The sequence below is a fragment of the Hordeum vulgare genome, chromosome 1H, assembly GCF_904849725.1.
Source record: "Hordeum vulgare subsp. vulgare chromosome 1H, MorexV3_pseudomolecules_assembly, whole genome shotgun sequence".
NCBI lineage: Eukaryota > Viridiplantae > Streptophyta > Magnoliopsida > Poales > Poaceae > Hordeum > Hordeum vulgare.
Genome location: NC_058518.1, coordinates 374,250,934 through 374,265,843, shown reverse-complemented (window position 1 = coordinate 374,265,843; position 14,910 = coordinate 374,250,934). Strand labels below are relative to the sequence as shown.

At 43.6% G+C, this 14,910-nt stretch overlaps 1 non-coding gene across 1 annotated transcript; it reads right to left on the bottom strand.

Annotated features, from left to right (window-relative positions):
• Positions 1–10,030: 10,030 nt before the first annotated feature.
• Positions 10,031–10,150, bottom strand: LOC123422646. The gene has a single exon (XR_006620625.1). It is a non-coding gene; the product is annotated as a U5 spliceosomal RNA (small nuclear RNA).
• Positions 10,151–14,910: the final 4,760 nt, after the last annotated feature.

The following is a 14,910-nucleotide window of genomic DNA, read 5'->3' as shown; positions in this document are numbered from 1 at the left end:
CCATTGAGGAATGCACTTTTCACATCCATTTGATATAAAGTAATGTTATGATGATTAGCATAAGAAGTAGTATTCGAATAGCTTCAAGTCTAGCAACAAGTGCAAAAGTTTCATCGAAATCAATTCCTTCAACCTATGTGTAGCCTTGGGCTACAAGTCGTGCCTTATTCCTCACCACTTGACCATCCTCATCTTGCTTGTTTCTGAAAATCCACTTGGTGTCGATGATATTGTGCTTGCGAGGATCTGGTCGCTTGACGAGTTCCCATATGTCATTTAGCTTGAATTGAAGAAGTTCATCTTGCATGGCTTGAATCCACTCACGTTCCATGAAAGCTTCAACAACTTTTGAGGGTTCTCTGATAGACACAAAAGAGGAATGTCCACAAAAGTTAACTAAATGTGAAGCTTTTGAGCGAGTGAGAGGACCTGGCGCATTGATGTCATCGAGGATTTTGTCAAGTTCTGCTTCATTTGCAATCCTTGGATGAGCTGGTTGAGGATTTTGTCTGGGCTGAGGAATTTGATCTGGAGCAATTTCCTCAGGTGCACCTTCTTGAATTTCATCAGTGCTGGGGACGATTTCTTCAGCAATTTCCTCAGTAGGAACAGTGTCTTCAGTAGCTTTGAACTTGATTGCTTCCTCAGGAGATAATTTATCTGGCACAGAAGGCAATTGCTCTCTTTGCGAGCCATTAGTTTCACCGAACCGCACGTCTACAGTTTCAACAACCTTGTTGTGATAGGTGTTGAAGACTCTGTAGGTGTGCGGGTCCTTTCCGTAACCAAGCATAAACCCTCATGTGCTTTAGGTGCAAATTTTGAGCTATGGTGAGGATCTCTAATCCAGCATTTTTCACCAAAGACTTTGAAATAACTTACATTGGGTTTCTCATCAGTGAGAAGTTCATATGATGTTTTCTTGAGGAATTTGTGAAGATATACCCTGTTGATGATGTGGCAAGCAGTGTTGATTGCTTCAGGCCAGAAACGACGAGGAGTCTGATATTCTTCAAGCATAGTCCATGTTATTTGAACCAGAGTCCTGTTCTTACATTCAACGACGCCATTCTGTTGAGAAGTATAAGGAGCAGATAATTCATGAGTAATACCAAGTTCATCAAGATAATCATCAAGACCAGTGTTTTTGAATTCTGTCCCATTGTCACTCCTGATGTGTTTGATCTTGACGCTGAAGTTCGTCGAGGCCCTTGAGAAAAATCGTTTGAAGGCTTCCTGCACTTCAGTTTCATACAGAATGATATGTACCCAAGTATATCGAGAATAGTCATCAACACTGACAAAGCCATATAAGGATGTTGCATTGGTTAGAGTAGCATAGTGAGTAGGTCCAAACAGATCCATGTGAAGCAATTCAAATGGACGAGTAGTAGTCATGATAGTCTTCGAGGGGTGTTTGGATCTGGTCATTTTTTCAGACTCACACGCACCACAGAGGTAGTCCTTGAGGAATTTGACTGATGCGATGCCAATGACATGCTTCTTCTTCGCCAGCATGTGCAAATTCCTCATGCCTGCATGACCAAGTCTTTGATGTCATAGCCAGCCTTCTGAGGTTTTTGCTAGTAAGCATGTGGCTGGTTGAGGACCTTTGGAAAAATCAACAATGTACAAATCTCCTCTCCTAAAGCCTTAGAAGACTTTGGATCTGTCAGATTCCATGATGACTACACATCTATATTTTCCAAAGATAACTACCATATCAAGATCAGAAGGCATTGAGACTGACATGAGGTTAAACCCAAGGGATTCAACTAGCATCACTTTGTCCATGTGCGTGTCCTTGGAAATAGCCACTTTGCCAAGTCCCAATACCTTGCTTTTACCTTTGTCAGCATAGGTGAGTTGCTTTAGAGGTGATGGAGTCAGTGGCATATTCATCAGCAAGCTTTTATCACCAGTCATGTTGTTTGTGCAACCATTGTCAAGAACCCACTCAATACTCTTGGGTTTGTCATCCTGCAGATGAATTAGTACAGCTTACCATCTCATATGCTTCAGACTTGAAGAATATGATTTCATTTTCATCGGATAGGAATTTCATCATAAACAGTAAATTTGAGGACGTGTGAAATGCCATCATTTCATCAATTTTAGCTTGCGTCCAATCAAGCATTTTGCTCACGTCTCCAGCAAATTCTTCACATGATGATTTTCATCTGTGGATCTCACCTGCAGAAGTGATTAGTTCAATTTCTTCACCACCCACATCTGAAGGGCTGGCAAAGAGTTCATCATCCTGCGAGCACCATATGAGAAAGGGGTATTGAATCTAATGCACTTCTCTTCACGGTAGGGGGGCTATAGTACTCAAATGAATAGGCAGAGAAGTTCTTTGAGGATTTATGAACATAATGATTTAAGGTATAATGCTGATATTCATATCCCTTGTAATTTCCCTGCATCTCAAAATCATTTGCACGAGTACGAGCATAGTTTTGACCAGTTGAGGATTTTGATCCTCTTGAAGACTTTGGTCCACGTGAGGAATTTGATCTGGGGTTCAGGTTCTTCACACGTGGTGTCATGGGGACATTCAACTGTCAGATTTTCCTCAGGGGTGGTCCACATGCAGTTAGTTCCAACATATCGTGCAAATACTTCACCATATTGATTTTGAACAGTTTATAGTTGGAGTCAAATGAATCATCTGAGGAATAGGATAATTCACATGCAAAGCTTGTTAGATTGGATGGATCCGTAGGAGGTCCTTTAGCAGCAACCCATGAGGTTTTGGGATAGTGCTCAGGTTTCCAGTATGATCCATCAGCAATCAGTTTCCTTTCAAAGGCAATTCCTTCTTTCCTCGCGTTATTGTTCAAGATCTGTTTTTTGAGCACATCGCAAAGGGTTTGATGCTCTTTGAGACTTTTGTACATGCCTGTCACATACAATTCCTTCAGCCCTGTATTTTCATCAGTAACATTTGTGGTTTCCTCAAGTGAGGAATTTGATACCACAGGAGCAGTTGAAGAATTTGTAGAAATATAAGCATTTGATGATTCTGGTGAATAATTGGCAGTTTTCGCTCGATGCATTTGAGACATGGTGGAGTAAATTCAACCTGAGTGGCACTGATCCGTTGAGCAAGCAATGAATCGTTTTCCATTCGAAGATCGTCATGAGACATCTTCAACTTCTCAAGATCAAGTTCCCATTAAAGAAATTCATAGGAAAGTTTCTCATGGTCAGCCAAGAGTGTGCCATAACGATCTTGAAGACTATCAAATCTAGACTAAAGACTTTTCACATTTTCAATGAGGATTTGAGTATGATTCATTTCATCATTCAACAGGTCATCGCTTCTATCTATCAGTTTTTGAAGCTTTTCAATGGCACTTTGTTGTTTAGTTGCAATGTTGGCAAGTTTACTGTAACTGGGTTTTTATAATCATCAGGTTCACAGTTACTTGAGTCAGAGGAGGAAGTGTCATTCGTTACCTTTGAAACTTCTGCCACGAAGCAATAGGTTGGAGCGAAGTCATCAGCATAGTCATCAGTGTAGATAGCATTGTCATTTTCTTCAAGGTTGAAGATTGACTTGCTGACGAATGTGGTAGCCAGTGCAAGACTTGCCACACCAGACTCTGAGTCTTCTTTAGAACCTTCATCTTCATCACATTCCTCAGATTCTTCCCCAGAATCCATTTCCTTGCCAATGAGTGCCCGAGCCTTTGTGAAACTAGTCTTCTTGTGCGATGAGGACTTTGAGGATGAGGATTTTGAAGATTTCTTCTTTTTCTTCGAGTCATCCGAACTTTCATCCTTGTATTTCTTCTTCTTTGATTCCTTCACCCAGCGAGGACAATCAGCAATATAGTGACCAGATTTCTTGCATTTGTGGCAGGTTCTTTTCTTGTAGTCCTCAGATGAGGATTCTGATTTCCTCATATCTCTTCTTGAAGATTTACCAAATTGGCCACGCCTTGTAAACTTATGGAATTTCCTCACAAGCATTGCAAGCTCCTATCCAAGTTCTTCAGGATCACCAATGCTGCAATCTGAGTCTTCTTCTTCAGATGAGGAAATTGCTTTGGCCTCCAGCGCACGAGGTCTTGAGTATTGAGTATTGAGTCTTTCGAGTATATCAGCAGGATCAAGCATCTTATAGTCTCCTCTTTCTTGAATCATCAGAACCAGTGTATCAAATGATGGATCCAGAGATCTTAGCAGTTTCTTCACAACTTCATGGTCAGTGATGTCTCGAGCTCCCAGTGCTTGCAGTTCATTTGAGATGTCAGTGAGGCGATCAAAAGTATCTTGGCAGCTTTCATTGTCAAGCCTCTTGAAACGATTGAAGAGATTGCGAAGAACATCAACACGAGAGTCACGCTGAGTTGAAATTCCTTCATTGACTTTGGACATCCTATCCCAGATAAGCTTAGTTGTGCCTAAAGCACTCATATGCCATACTGACCTTTGCTCAGATGGACACAAATGATATTCTTTGCTTGAGAATCAAGTTGCTTGAATTTCTTCACATCAGCAGCAGAGACAGTAGCAGCGATGGAGAGAATGCCATGTTCCTCAATGTACCAGAGATCATTGTCAATAGCCTGAAGATGCATCTGCATCTTGGTCTTCCAGTAGGGAAAGTCCTTTCCTTCGAAGGTAGGACATCCTATAGTAACCTTGATCATACCTGCAGTCGACATAACTAAAACTCCAGGTGGTTAAACCAAAATCACATAGAACAATGGAGTACCTTGCACTAATACCAATTGAAAGTGCGTTATATCGACTAGAGGGGGTGAATAGGCAATTTTTAGAATTTCATCGGTGAGGAAATTCCTTTTGAAGAAATTCCCCACTGATGAATAACTTGCAGCGGAAATAGCGCCGGATCAAAGGTGCAAAGATTACAACAGCAGTTTACTTGATGAAGATTATGAAAATCTGTTTGACGGTATCCAGGCACAGAATAAACAGGTGAAGATTAACTGGTATGAGGAATTTGAGGTTGAGGAAATTCAGTGAAAGTCTTCAGCAAATTCTTCAAACAGTGACAATGAAAGTCTTCAACATACAATATTGAGGAATTGAAAGAGTTGAAGAATTAGAACCCGTTTCACGATGAAGACAATTGTTGATGACCCAGTTCCAACTGTTCTGACAGTCGTACGTCTGGTTTGGAGCAGCTTGGTATTGAAACCAAAGGACACACAGTCCCGGGACATACAGTCCCTACCGTATTCTCCTTTAGCTAAGTACACATAGTCCTCGCCCAATACTCGTGGTAAGTCTTTAGGGCAGACTTACAAACCCTCACAAACTTGGTCACCCGGCGATCCACAATTGACTGTTGGATGCTCTAGATCATGATGCCTAACTATCTGGAGGATGCACAGTCCTCAAAGGTAAAAGGCTTCAGTTCCACACACGAACAAATTCTTCAGTGATGCTCAATCACTTGGTTTTTGGTTTTTGGTTTGGTGTTTGGGGTATTTCCTCACTTGATGAGTTACTCTCGAAGACTCTGAGGAATTTGGGTTGCTCTAAATGACAAGTGTCGGTTTCTCTCGGAGAAGCCAACCAGCTAGTGGTTGTGGGGGGCGGCTATTTATAGTCTGGGAGAATCCCGACATGATTTGACATAAATGCCCTTAAATAATATGACCGTTGGTGTGGATAAGATCAGTGAGGTGGCGTGTGTCGCGGCAACGGTCGGAACTTTCAACTGTGAAAGTCCTCATGTCTCTCATATTCCTCACTTGAGGCTTTTGTAGGATTAGGCTTGGGTTGAGCATCATGAGGAAATTCATTCTGTAGTATTACCTCAACCCCCTTTAATAGTACGGTGTTCCTAAGACTCAAGAGTAAAGAAAACGAAACAGAAAGAGTAAGTCTTCACGCTTCGAAGTCTTCAGGCAATTTTTCTTCAGGACACACCAAATTCCTCATTTTCAATAGCTTCATGCGATCAAAGTCTTCAAGCTTAGACCAATTTCTTCAGCCGAAGACATACATTTTTAGGGGTCGATATTCATCATATAACTCAAACTCCTCAGCGACTTATAGAGCCTGTGTACACTTATAAACACATTAGTTACTTAAGCTATAAGTCTTCAAACCACCAAAATCACTAAGGGCACTAGATGCACTTACATTACTCCACACGGAACTGAAGTTGATAAAGCCAAGATTGAAGCTAATGAGAGTTGGTCGTGACCCAAAACGGTCACGCGAGTGAGGATTTTTCTTGGCCTCGCTGGTTACTATAGGAGTTTTGTGAGACATTTCAACACCAATGTTGCACCTCTCAAGGAGCTTACAAAGAAGGATGTCCCTTTTTCTTGGGGTACCGCACAGGAAGAAGCCTTCATGGTATTGAAAGATAAGTTAACACATGCTCCTTTACTCCAACTTCCTGATTTTAATAAGACTTTCGAGCTTGAATGTGATGCTAGTGGAATTGGATTAGGAGGTGTGTTATTACAACGTGGTAAACGAGTTGCATACTTTTCTGAAAAATTGAGTGGGCCTAGTCTGAATTATTCTACTTATGATAAGGAATATATGCTCTTGTTCGGACTTTGGAAACATGGCAACATTATTTATGGCTCAAAGAATTTGGCATACATTCTGATCATGAATCTTTGAAACATATTAGAAGTCAAGCAAAACTGAACCATAGACATGCTATATAGGTTGAATTCATTGAGACTTTCTCATACGTCATTAAACACAAGAACGGTAAAGAAAATGTTATTGTTGATGCATTGTCTCGTCGTTATACTATGCTTTCACAACTTTACTTTAAAATATTTGGTTTGGAGGCCATCAAAGATCAATATGTGCATGATGTTGATTTTAAAGATGTGTTGGATAATTGTAAAGAAGGGAGAACATGGAACAAGTTCATCATTAATGATGGATATGTGTTCCGTGCTAACAAGCTATGCATTCTAGCTAGCTTTGTTCGTCTTTTATTGTTACGGGAGGCACATGGAGGAGGATTGATGGGACACTTTGGCGTAAATAAGACGGAGGATGTACTTGCTACACATTTCTTTTGGCCAAAGATGCGACGGGGTGTTGAACGTTTTGTTTCTCGCTGCACGACATGTCAAAAATCTAAGTCACGACTCAATCCTCATGGTTTATATATGCCTTTGCATGTACCTAGTGTTCCTTGGGATATCTATGGACTGTGTTTTAGTTTTAACTCAAACAAAGAAGGGGAGGGATAGCATATTTATTGTCGTGGACAGGTTTTCAAAAATGGCACACTTTATACCATGTCATAAAAGTGATGATGCTGCTAATGTGGTTGATTTGTTCTTTCGTGAAATTATTCGCTTGCATGGTGTGCCAAATACGATTGTTTCAGATCGTGATGCTAAATTTCTTAGCCACTTTTGGATATGTTTATGGGCTAAGTTGGGGACAAAACTGCTTTTTAGTACTAAATATCACCCCCAAACTGATGGACAAACTAAAGTAGTCAATAGATCATTGTCTACTATGCTTAGGGTTGTTTTGAAGAAAAACCTAAAAATGTGGGAAGAATGCTTGCCTCATATTGAATTTGCTTATAATTGTTCGCTGCATTCTACTACTAACATGTGCCCTTTTGAAGTTGTGTATGGTTTCTTAACTCATGCACCTATTAATTTGTTACCTCTTCCATCTTCGGAGAAGGTTAATTTTGATGCTAAAGAACGTGTTGATTTGATATTAAAGATGCATGGGTTAACTAAGGAAAACATTGAGCGTATGAATGCTAAATATAAACTTGCTGGAGATATAGACTTGAGTTGCTTATAGATTTTTTGGTTAGTCCCACTTTTAACATTGCAGATTTGAAGCCATATTTGGGTGAGGAAGATGAGCTTCCGTCGAGGACGACTTCAGTTCAAAAAGGGCAGAATGATGAGGACATCAATATCATTGTTACACCCACAGCCCCAGCTGCTATACATGTTGGACCAGTTACTAGAGCTCGCGCATGCCAATTGAATTACCAGGTACTTCCGTTTCTTGGAAATCCTTCTAATGTTCATAAACATATGATGCTTCCTAAGTTAGATATTTTTATTGTACTTATGAATGAAGGACCTAGCATGGACAAGAAAGATATCCGTTGGAGCGGGATCAAGCATGGAGAAGAAGGTGCATGCCCGGGAAAGAACAATGGAGCTTCCACTGGTGATTTTCGCACTTTGAAGCCATCATAAGGAGAGCATGAAGGCTCGGACCAAATATTCAACACGTCACTTTGTAAAATTCCTCCACAGGCTATTATAGGTGCTGCACCACCTTATTTTTGGGCTAAGCCCATGTAATTTCGAAATACCATACTATAGGCTATTTTTAGAGTTTGTGTGTTGGGGAAACTAAGTTAGGATCGGTTTTGGACCCCTCCTCCAATGCGTCACGAAATTCCTCCTCTATTCCCCCATATGTACAGCCCTTGGGGCGCTGTTTAGACTTGGGTTTTGTTTAGATTACAAGTTCGTCATAGCTGCAACTTCGCGTTCTTCGTTTGTGTTCCACGATCAGACAAAGAATGAGAGAACCCCACTTTCATCAATAAAACTTTCCTCTTATATTCGCAATATCCATATTGCATTCTTAGTTTCTTGCTTCTTCTTTGTTTGCATGCAGGAAACAGACCCTCGTGGTCAGGTTGATCGTGCTCCGGCGTGATCAATAACCTCTCAGAGTTGGTTTAGCGATTGCTAAGGCGCGATGTCCTCACACGTTCGTAGTCGGATCATCAAAGTCTACTCCACCAAAACAATAACCACCATCTTATCGAAAGACAGTGACAACTTTGTGTCTATCAATATGGAGCCAAATTGGATAACCAGTATATAGACATAATTTAAAGTCTGATTCGTTCATTTTGCTTCGTATGTAGTCCCTACTGGAAGCTCTTAAAAGACTTATACTCCCTCTGTTCCTAAATATAAATCCTTTTAGATGTTTCACTACAAGACTATGTACGAATGTATATAGACATACTTTAGAGTGTAGATCCACACATTTTGCTCCGTATGTAGTCTCCTAGTGAAATCTTCAAAAAGACATATTTAGGAAGGAAGGGAGTATTTAGGAACGGGGGGAGTACCATACAAAAGTTAGGAAAGAAGGTTAGTAATGTACTTCCTCTGTTTTTAAATATAAGTCTTTGTAAAAATTCCACTAGAAAACTACATATAGATGTATAGTCCTCTATTAAAATTTCTAAAAAGATTTATATTTAAAAACAAAGGGAGTATTCAGTTAAACACTCAAAATAAAGATTAACATGACTTCACTCAGAAGAGAACAAACTACTACTAAATGCCTAAATACTTGGCCAAATCAGAGTTGCAAGTCACCTACAGATACAGCCGTACAGGATATAGCTCCTGAATGTAGAGAAACTCACTAGGGGAAACGTTGCAAGTCACAAAAAGGCAAGAAAATCACTAGGGAAAATTTGCACTGCAGTCAACGGCTAGCTTTTTTTTGGAAGAAAAGAGCCGGCAGACAGTTGATAAAAACCATGAAGCTATAGCTAACAGAAGATTTTTGCTGTACTGAAACGGGTGAATGAACGGATTCCTGGTACGGTACAAGATATTAGAGAGTTGTTGGCTGCAACAAGTAGATGAAAATCCTGAAATAGAACTGAAAGGCATGAGCTAACAAGATTCAGATAGCGTACTGAACTTTAAGTGAAAAGGCACTATTTCAACTCGGCGAGGACAAAACCTCCTTGGCGAGATAGCATCAAATTCTCAATGACAAGTGGCCAACCATGCCTAAGCAGAACTTTCGTGAGTTGTCAGAACTATCGACACTCCCTCCAGCCTTCACCCCGTCGTGAAGTGTTGCAACCGTTATTAAAAAAGCTTCAAACAAAGTCAAAAAAAACTTCGGATCTGCCCAACAAAGAAAGTAGGACCAGCCAAAAGTTCCAACCAGCGCAGATCAAGGTCCGAAGAAGAAGTCTACAATTTAAAAAAAAACATGTAGATCACATATACCGCACAAAACATTTGAAAATTCTAATTGTGGGATTTTCTCACAAAGAGAAAATACCCTTAAAAAATTAGGGTATGCTGTTTAGTGTGGAGTGCACACGGTATTCTTTAGTAAAAGGCAAAAGAATAGTTCGCTTTGTGCTCACCACGCAGCTGCGTGCCTCTCACAGGTTACACCCTGCCCTCTTATATAGTGGAGCGAGAGCTCCTTCCTGTCTAGCCAGGCGAGGCGGGACTAAAAACGGCTGCCTCCGCCCGCTGCTTCCCTTCTGCTGCTGCTGCGCACATGTTTTTGTAAAAAAATTGCCGCACATGTTCGCTAGTAAAGCCCACAGAAACTGTTGGATCTTCATCCATCCGGTGCTTAGCCCACTCGAGAGGCAATAACAGCCCAATTCACGGTGGTGTACAGGTCCAGTCTCCTGCCGCGACTCTCTTTTTTTTAGTTGGTCAAGACTCCTTTCTGTTAATAAATGAGACTTAAACCTATCAGACTCTATCTCATAGCCGCCGCCGCCGCCGCTTTCTAACCCTAAGCCACCGCCGCCACTTCTCTTGCCTCCGTCTCGGTCCCCTTCCTTTTCCCCGTCCAGCGACCTCATCGGCGGCAAGAGGAGTGCGGACTCGTTCATCTTGTTTTTTCTTAGGTTTTTGTTTTCTTTAGCGATATCGACGAGGTGGTCGCGACGATGGTGTTTTGGAATAAGGTCTTTTTGGTCTCTTCCTACCTCGACGACGTTTGATTCGGCGTCGGCGAAGGGACGGTGAGAGTTGGTGTCCCCAGATCGATTGGCTTCCATCAGATCTTGACAGTACGTGTGTCTTTTAAGGAGAGCTTTTGGCTGACGTTTGGTGTGACGATTTCGACATCTTGACAGTTCGTGTTGTTTTGTGGTTTAACCCGTTTTCTCCAACCCTCTGAACTGGTGGTGGTGGATTGCAAGCCTGTTCTGTTTGGGATGATGCTTCGACGGATGCTGCTTTAAAGATCTTTAGATCTCATCTCTAGGGGCGAGTGACGATTGTGGTCTTCAAAGCCATGTATGACAAGGGTGTTTGCAGGTGGGGCTTTTCTTTGCTGTTGGTTTAGTGCATTTTTCAATCTTAGGCGGGCGACGTATAATTAGATGAAGAAGAAGACTAGTATGCTTTTTAATGTAATTTTATTTTGAACTGGTCGCTCTATGTCCAGTTGTCTATCCATAGTACTGGTTTTTGTTTTCCTCGATGCTAATCAGATTTAAGATGCCTTTTGGTGACTTTATTAAAAAAATGAGCCTTTCTTTTTGTTTTCTTTCTTTGATGTGAGCCAGTTGAGCCATGCGAAACTCTTCTCAACAAACTTTGAACTTGTGTGCTCCCTCTATATCGGCATTTTTGTGGTGGACCTGTGTCATCGGGCTTCGTCGTTGCGATGATGCTTGCTCCAGCGTCGGCACGAAGCTTGGAAGGTAGTCCAGAAACAGATGCAGATTGTGGTGAGCATCGATGATATCCGAAAGACAGAACTTGTGCTGGCTTCATGGTTCGTGGATGGCATGTATGGTTTCCTTCTTCGACGTTTTAGTCGTGGTAGGGTGCCATATCTAGAGTTCGATGGCGTGACTGGGGTGTTGTCCCGGTCTGATTCGTTCAACGGTAAGGGCTTCACTCGTGAGCCACCTTAGAGGTTTGCAAAGCTGCATATCAGTAATTGAGTCGTGTTGAGCTCGGGTGAAGAGATGATTCATCGTTTTTTTTCTTCGATGGCTGTTGTGGTGGTGCTGGAGGCAGGCGACGCGTGTTGGTGTCAAGCTCAGAGATGTTCTGCTATCTTTTCGATTTTATCATGTCGCTTCATACGTGACTTACACATTAATCTTTATGATAATGATATAAATGAGACACATATTATCATAAAAAAATATTGTTGGAAAGACTAACACACGTACTCCAACTATGACAAGGGCAGAGGGTCCACCACGGAGCGAAACTCTAGGGCGACAGGGGGGCGATTGCACGGCGACCGCGTTCCTGTGTTAGGGTTAGGGTTTTGACTGTCGGGGGTGGTGGGTTTACGGTGGTGTCCTGGAGGGCGACGGTGCTCCTCTGGTTCACAGACCGGCGGTGCTCCTGTCTCTGCTAGAGGCGAAGTCCATGGCAGAGAGGGCGCGTGAGAAGATGGCGGGGAACACGGCGAAGATGGCATCTATGAAGGCGGCGACGGCGGCTACTCCTAAGGCTGTAGCAGGATCATCCACTCAGGCGACAGGGGGGACAATCCAAAAGGAGGCGCCCCATCCGGGCGCGGGCGAGGTGGCAGCCACGCCGGTGACACACAGAACGGTTAGATCGGCTAGCCGGGGATCTTCCAAATCTCCAGTGGAGAGCAAGACGCCGAATCCTGCAGCGAGTTTGTCGGCGAGACTTGAAGGTATGGTGCTGATGGAGAAGGAGGCCCAGGGATTTGTCTTTGAAGTCCCTGAACCGGCGTTCCCAAAGGATTCAAGGTGGTCGGTGGTGGGGAAGGTGTGCTCCCCACGACGGATGAACTTTACTGCTCTGGAGCGAACGATGCAAAAAAACATGGGGGCTACATAGGGAGGCAAAGTTCAGGCCACTTGGAGGAAATATTTTTGGCGTGCACTTTGGAAGTGAAGGTGATTGGAAGCCTGTGATGAATAATGGACCCTGGCAATTTTGATTTTAATGAGGTGATTCTGAAGAACTATGAGGGGGACACCAGGCCATCTGAGATGGTGTTTGATAAAGTAGATATTTGGGTGTGTGTCAATGATCTACCACCGGCCAGGCGGACGGAGTCTTTTGGCAATGCTCTTGGTAATTGGCTGGGTGAGATTGTGCGAATTGATTGTGACAATGAAGGCATAGCGAGAGGTTCTCACCTTAGAGTGAGAGCCAAGATCTCTTTTCATGAACCCCTGGTGAGAGGGTTCTACCTTAAAACCTCACTCGAGGATAAGGTGGGAACTTGGTATGATTTTCTATATGAGAAAGTCCCGCACTTCTGCTTTCAATGTGGACGATTGGTTCATGTGGATGGTATCTGTGAACCGCCAGTGGACTCAGGTTCTCAATGGGGTGGATGGCTAAGGGCATCACCAGGGAAGAGCAAGGTGGGAAAGGATTATGTGGGAGACCCGGCGGCTAGCAAGAACAGTAGCTCCGGAGCTAGGCGTACTGGTGATAGCGAGGACGGGAGTTTTAACCAACTTGGCAGTAGAAGGGAGGCCCCAACAAAGCGTAACCTAAATGCAAATTTTATGCGATCGGCGGACTCACGCACTGGCGCGGGACTGAGATCGGGCAGGGACGAGGACAATATCCAGCTGATGAGGGAAAGAAACCTTGCGACGGGAGGAGAAGGTGATCCTCGACAGGGTATTGAGCAGCGGAGAGAGCATGACCTACGCGACAAATTATTGGGACAACGTCAGCAGGGTCAAGCATCATGGGTGGAAAACCATGGGAGCAAAGGGAAAGCTAGTGTGTCTGAGCCATGCACTAACTCTGCGCGGAAGGACACGCGATTGCATGGAATTCAAGATTGTGCAATTAGGAAAAGGGGTACATATGTGAAGAAGCCGCGATTGGAGCAACATTACCACACGCCAGGGAGTTCACATGCTGCCTTTGTTCATGACAGCAGGAAGCGGGGACCGAAGCAGGTTTGGATTGCTAAGGATGGTTCAGGTAGGCATTGTCCAGAGGGTGCTTTCATTCGTGATACGAGACGCAAGACGTCTACAGTGTTTGATCGCATATCCCGGGATAATGTTTCATCGGCGGACCCTGCTGTGCAGGGCCGCCGGACACCATGAATCTTCTAGCCTGGAACTGTCGAGGATTGGGATTGGCCTCGACAGTGGAAGAATTAAGAGACCTGATTCGGTCTCTCAATCCAGTGGTGGTGTTCCTCAGCGAGACTAAGCAGAGCGCGAGGGCGATGGAGAGGATAAGGTGGAGTCTGGGGTTTTCGAATGGGATGGCGGTGGACTGTGATGGAAAGAGTGGGGGTTTGGCTTTATGGTGGCGAGAGAATGTTCAAGTGACTGTGAGGCCATGGTGCCAATATTTCATAGATGCAGAGATAGTGTGGGAGGGGAAGCTTTGTAGATTCACTGGATTCTACGGAGAACCCAAGACAGAGCTAAGGAAAAAATCATGGGATGCTTTACGTTTCCTCCGGGCGCAGGATAATCTTCCGTGGATCTACGTAGGTGACTACAACGAAGTGCTGTTTAACTCGGAACAAAGTGGAGGGAACACGCGGAGCTTCCGACAGATGGAGGATTTTCGTGATTGCCTTGCTGACTGCGGCTTGGCGGATTTGGGGTTCTCGGGATACCCTTATACATGGGAGAACAAAAGAAGTGGTACCGATAACATTCAGGTACGGTTGGATCGGGCTACTTGTACCGATTCCTTCCTTGAGCTCTTTCCAGCAACACTTGTTGAACATGTCATGACTTAGGAATCGGACCATCAAGCGATCCTGGTGCGCGCGCGGGAGACAGCTCCGTGCCAAGGCGCCAGGGGCAGTGGGCAGTTCAGATTCGAAGAGGCTTGGACCAGACATGGAGAGTATGATGGTATGGTCACTAAGGCATGGGAGGAAGCTGGCTCGGGTAACAATGGATTGGCTGCAGTTTGCCAGAAGCTGCAAAAGGTCACACGAAATATGCAGCGATGGGCAAGGACTGTCTTTGGTTCAGTGAAGAGGCAGATTACAAGACTGAAAGCTGATCTGGTGGATGCAAAATCCAGAGCCGGGGTGACGGGGTACACTACTGAGGTTCGGGATATTGAGGAGCAGCTTAGGGAGATTTACGAGAGAGAGGAGGTGATGTACAGGCAGCGATCTAGGGTTGAATGGCTTAAGGCGAGCGATATGAACACGAAATACTTTCAGAAC